The 6,307-nt window shown below is 40.1% G+C and overlaps 1 pseudogene across 1 annotated transcript; it reads right to left on the bottom strand.

Moving 5' to 3' along the window:
• Positions 1-296: 296 nt before the first annotated feature.
• Positions 297-2,055, bottom strand: LOC147733165 (chromodomain Y-like protein pseudogene; annotated as a pseudogene). The gene has a single exon (XR_015308410.1). The product of XR_015308410.1 is annotated as a chromodomain Y-like protein pseudogene (transcript).
• Positions 2,056-6,307: the final 4,252 nt, after the last annotated feature.

The following is a 6,307-nucleotide window of genomic DNA, read 5'->3' as shown; positions in this document are numbered from 1 at the left end:
CGTCACCACGAAGATCACATTTTTTCACCTCCTGGAGAAAAGAAGTTCATTAAATAATTACCACTCAAAACTATTTCATTATGGATGTTCTGTTAAATACATAACTTTATTTTCCTTTTCTTTTTACTATAACAATGGTATCAATCGTTATATTATAATAGATTGTCCTATTGCTACAGAACAGGAATAGGAGATTTTTCACCGCCATCTGTAATTTAATTATCAAATATTTTTAAAAACTTGACCAGATATTTTTATATATTTCTTTTTTTTTTTTTCTTTATTATAATTTTATTTTATTTTATTTTTTTTTTTTTTTTTTTTGCCCACACCACATCACACAGAGGTAAAATGGAGACTCCTAGTCCAATGGCTGGCCCATTAACTGCTACAACGATGGGCTTCTTAAACTGAATGAAAGTGTTCACAAAAGTCTTAATTGTGTCTGCCATTTTAATACTTTCCCTTTTCCTATCATCCGTCAAACGTGGTATAAAATAAATAAAATCAAGGCCACCGCAGAAGACACTGCCAACTGCACTTAGCAGCACAAGTTTGCTGTCGTCTGCAGCCGCTGTATTCATTGCACTCTGGACCTCCTTCATTACCTCTGGATTAAGGGAATTGTTCTCCGATGATTTAGTAGAAAGTAAGATGTGGGTGAAACCATCTTGTTTCCGGACAACAATGTCTCTATAACGATAAGCACTTTCCGTCTGTCGTACGCTGAAGCGAAGTCTCTTATCAAAAGGTTGATCTCTTCTCTCCTCAAACCTCCGCTTGCTCCCTGTCGCTCCTGTTACTGATGTTTGCATATTAATTGCTCCATTTGCTGCTAATGCTTCCATGAGTGTAGAGGTACCTTTCCCATTCATGGTTAACGTCGATGCTTCTGCCCCTGTCCGTGGCATCTGAAGCCGTGGCACTAATGAGTGCGCCCTAGGTCTGCTTCCCATTCGAGCTCTTTCTGCCCCGGGGCCTAATAATGCTCCAACTGGTTTTTCTGCTGCCACCTCGGGAACCGTGGAGTCCTGGTGCTGTTCCATATGGTCCAATTTATGCAAATCTTCATTTTGAAAACTATCAACAGAAGTCCTGTTCTTCATAGGACTTTTGGGCACAAGTATTTTTATTCCTGATCTAGACAAATCCATACTTTTCCGGCTGGAGAGTGCATGTGAAGGACTCCGACGGAACTTATGACTACTAGCAATCAGCTGATTAGATTTAGCTTCAGTCTCTTTTCCAAAAACTACTGACTTTGGAGAGGTCTTTGAAAAGGAGCTATTTGTTGATCTGGAAATTTGTTTTCTGGCATTGTTAGGGGAGGTCCGGTTAGGTCTAGTGTATGTGCCATCTTTAGTTTTGTCATTGTGTCGTCTATTAAACTCATGAATGTATTCCTCGCAATTCACAAGGTGCTGTTCTGGTTCCCATGTGTCATCATCGCTGTCATATCCTTTCCACCGCACCAGGTATTCAGTTTTCCCCTTTTTATTTTTTTTCTTGTCAACAATTCTCTCTACCTCGTAGAGTTCTTCGGAGGCCATGCCGGGGGCCGCCTGGCGGGCGGGAGTTGGCTGCCGGTTTGGAGCTACTTTGTTGCAGTTGTGGATCTTGTGCGCTTGGCCTCCGCTCCTCCTCCTCTTTCCTCCACTCTCGCTCAGCGGCGGAACTCAGAGCTCCGTCACTCAGCGCCAGTGTGCGGTGTGAGTGCGCACGGCAGCTGCGCAGCAGCTCCTGCCCCTCGCTCGCATACACGGGCGCATAGCTCCATGCAGCGGTGGTGCTGGTGGTGGCGCCCGCCGGCCGCTCACCAGGATCCTCAATCGAGCGCCGAGCCTGCCAGCGCACTCGCACACGGTTCTGTTTTCCTTTCAGCACCAGCGCCCCCCCGGAGCCTTCCCTCTCCCTCCTCTACCAGCTCAGCCGCCGCCGAGCCCCGCTTTTTTATATATATTAAAATATAGCTATGTAATAATTCCAGTAGAAAGGTGAGTAATCCAAAGAGGTTTATTTCCCAGCAGAGCATATAGTCCAAGCACAACAGCATCAGGATACAACTGACAAATCAGGGCAGAATGCTACATGAGGAAAACTCTGTTTAGAACATGGAATACATTGTGAAACATAACCAGTCACATGCACTTAAAGGGGAAATGTAAAAGGAAGAAATATTGGAATGTAACACATCTCCCTTATACAAGAAAAGAAACAAGCAGGAACAAAATTAAACAAAGTCTTGCAAAGAAGTAGGTTTCCTTCTGATGCGCACATCATCTTTGACCCTTGATGCCACAGTGTCAGAACCTTGTTCAGGATCAATGCTAACATTCGAATAGTCATTTTGACATTGGTTATTTCTTAACTGAGCATCTTGAAAAGGAGGGCATTTGGCTACTTTACTCACATTCCAAGTTTTGCCATCCTGGGTGACAACAGAATTATAAAAAACTTTAACAATCTTAATGGGCCTTCCATACTTACTCATTCCCTTGCTTACCATAACAGGTTTCACAATCCTGACCCAATCGCCAATCTCAAATTCATGCACCCTTGTTTTCCATTTGTTGTTGTACCAAGTAGCAGATTTGTTCTGCTTGTCACAAATCTTATTGGCAACACTCTGAATGTCAACTCTATTATCAGACAAAACACCACACTTCTCCTTAAACCACCAGGGACAAATCGAAGAAGCAGGATCTCTACCTTTGAGCAATCTAAAAGGGCTAATCTCAGTAGTGGTGTGCGGTGTGATACGATAACACCAAAGCTTTTCCCTGAGAACATTTAACCAATTGCCTTTGTCCTTTATGGAATCAGAAACAAAACCTTTAAGCACCCTATTGAACCTTTCTACTTGGCCATTCTCATGTGGCTCATAGAGAGAGGTTTGAATGTGCCTGATGTTGCAATTCTTCAAAAAGGACTTCATGTCTGATGAAACTAGCTGTACACCATTATCGGAAATCAAGACAGATGGGCATCCTTCTCTAGAAAAAACTTCCTTGAAAAATGTAATAACGGCCTCAGAGGTAGCTTTTGCCACAAACTTAACCTCTGGCCACTTAGAGTGATAGTCTATGATAACCAAAGCAAAACGTGAAGATTCCGGAAGAATGTGGAATGGGCCTGAAATGTCGAATGCAATCTTATTCCAAGGCAATTCAGGCCATTTCACAGCTCTAAGAGGAGGAACATGTACTCTAAGCATTTTATCATTGGAACAACACTCAGAACACTCCCTGACAGTGCGATCCACATATCTGTCCATGCCTGGCCACCAAAAGTATAGTCTAATTAAACGCTTCATAGCTGATATACCTGGATGGGTTTTGTGTGCCAATTTCAAAATCAATTCTTGTGCCCCACTAGGTGGAACACACTTACCTGCTTTGAAAATCAGATCACCTTCACAACCTAACTCATCCATGACTTTATAAAAAGGAAGTAACTCATCTTTGACGCAGTGTTTATCAGGCCAACCTTCAAGAATGAATTTTTTCAGTAAAACAAATTTTTCATCCTCCACCTGACACTTCAACCAAAACTCTTCCGAAATATCCTGATAGTGAGGAGAAACAACATCAGAAAGACTTAGCACACAATCAGCCTCAACCAGGCCATTTACACTTTTCTGGCTATCTACACAAGGAAGACGTGAAAGACAATCTGCAGTGACATTTTTTTTTCCAGGAATGTATTCCACTGTGAAATTGTATTCCTGTAGCCTAGATGCGAGACGTGCAATTCTTGCTGTGGAGTTCCAACCACCTCCCGCAGAAAGAATACTCAACAGGGGTTTGTGATCTGTGCGAAGAATAAATTTACTGCCCCAAATGTAAATTCTGTAGTGCTCAATCGCCCAAACACATGAAAGCAATTCACGCTCAATGACTGCATATCTGCGCTCAGTCTCATTGAGTGTTCTAGAGGAAAACGCAACGTTCCATTCAAGTCTACCATCTGTTTGTGACAACACACAACCCAAACCATACAGGCTTGCATCCGTGGTGATAATACATGTTCTGCCCATTCTAAAAGGCTTTAACGTTGGAGAATTTACAATGTCTTTTTTAATAGACATGAAAGCCTTCTCCTGTTCATCCTCCCATTTAAATACATTACTTTGCCTTAGTAATCTCCTCAATGGTTCCATTTTGGTGGCAAAATTCACAACAAATTTGCTGTAATACTCGCACATTCCTGAAAAGGAGAGGAGTTGGTCTTTATTAACTGGAGATGGAGCATTAAGGATGGCCTCAACATTGGATTTTTTTGGAATAAGGCCCTCACCAGACAATGTATGGCCTAAATATTCTACAGATTTCTGAAATAATTTGCACTTATGCCCCTTAAGTGTAAGACCATATTGTTCAAGTCTCTTAAAAACAGCATCTAAATGTGCAAAATGATCATTATCATTTTTGGAGAAAATCAAAATGTCGTCTTGAAAACATTTGACGAACGAATCAAGATCTCTGAACATTTGGAACATTACTCGTTGGAATACTGAAGCAGCAGAAGCTAATCCAAAAGGCATCCTTCTGCACTGAAATAAACCCATGGGAGTGATGAACGCTGTATACTTTTTGGATTCTTCTGCAAGTTCAATTTGATGATACGCAGACCTAAGGTCTAAAGTAGAAAAAATCTGCGCACCATCAAAGAGAGAGACAAGTTCATTAATGTTGGGTAAAGGGTGGCAGTCAATAATGATATTGGCATTTAAAGCTCTCAGATCAATGCAGACCCTCAATTTTTGATCTGGTTTGCGCACAAGAACAATGGGGGAAACCCATTCTGAAGATTCAATAGCTTCAATGATGTTCTCACTCAACAACTCATTCAACATTTCTTTCAATTCATCCCTAACATTAAGAGGAACACCTCTTAATCTCTGTTTAACTGGAAGCGCTCCATCCTTAAGTACAATTCTATGTGTAAAATTCTTCAATTTGCCTAATTGATCACAGAACACCTTGTTGAATTTTTTGCTCCAAAAGGACATATTTTTCTTCTCTTCAAAACAAGGAGAAATGAAATTAATCATCTCTTGTTCACTATTTAACATATCTTGGTCACTGCATAATGACACAGGATCTCTGGCACGTGGATTTAATGTGATCCCAAGCTCCCACTGATCATGCCATCCAAGAACATTTACTCCTTTTGCAGCAATATACAATTTGATATGAGCCATTCTACCTCTGAAAGTTAAAGGTACTTTAAAATAACCTTCTACATCAATTTTAGCACCATTAAAATCATCAGCAAGGATATCAGGTACTTCTATATTAGCAATATTACACACACTCAGTAATTTTTATTTGAAATATTCCATGGTAATAATGGTCCAGGGCGAACCTGAATCCACCATGAGTTCTACTTGAACTGTAAAGATATTAAAATTGCATTTGGGTGATTTCTTACAAGTAAACAGTACACGAGCTGAGTGCACAATAGAAACAACATAACCTCTATCTAAAACTTGTATATCTTCTTCAGTATTTGTGATAGAAGAGACTTTTGCAGGGGTAAAGTTACTAGTAGAAGGTCGTGATTGTAACATCCGAGATTGATTGTTAAAACGTTTTTCCCTACAAACAGTACCAAAATGTCCAATCTTACCACAGACATTACATTCCTTATTCAAAGCAGGACAACCTTGGAATGAAGCAATATGGGATTTGCTCCCACACCTGTAACAAACTAAATTATTATTAAATTCTGTTTTCCTATTGCTTCCCATGTAGGAGTTTTTATTTGGTTTCTGGGAAGAAGAAACATTTTTGTAGTCTCCTTTTGATTTGACAATGCAAACTTCTTCTTCCGTTGTAGTTTTATTGGATGAGGAACTTTGTTTAACAACAATATCCATCCACTTCTCAGATAACTCCGTGGATTTAGCAATGGCAATTGTTTCCTCTAAATTGGGATCACCCAAACACCATAGTTTGTCTTGAGTCTTTTTGTTCTTGACATGCACAATTATTTGGTCTCGAATCATTTCATCGGTCATTGCCCCAAAATTACAATGTATGGACAATGCTCTTAATGCAGTCAAAAAGTCATCAAAAGATTCATCCTGTTTTTGTGCCCTGGTATAGAATTTAAAACGATTTAGGGCAATATTAGCAGTCGGTTTGAATCTTTTTTCTAGTCTATTTAAAGCCTCAACATAGACATTTAAAGTATCTCCACTTCCCGTAGGAACAGTTATTTGTGGTAAATTTCTGAAAATTTCTTGTCCTTCAGACCCAATGCAATGTAAAAGAATACTTTTCTTTCTCTCAGAACCCATGCG

This window comes from Lissotriton vulgaris, chromosome 2_1 (genome assembly GCF_964263255.1).
Source record: "Lissotriton vulgaris chromosome 2_1, aLisVul1.2, whole genome shotgun sequence".
NCBI lineage: Eukaryota > Metazoa > Chordata > Amphibia > Caudata > Salamandridae > Lissotriton > Lissotriton vulgaris.
The sequence above is the reverse complement of the archived record's forward strand: the minus strand, read 5'-3'. Positions and strand labels throughout refer to the sequence as shown.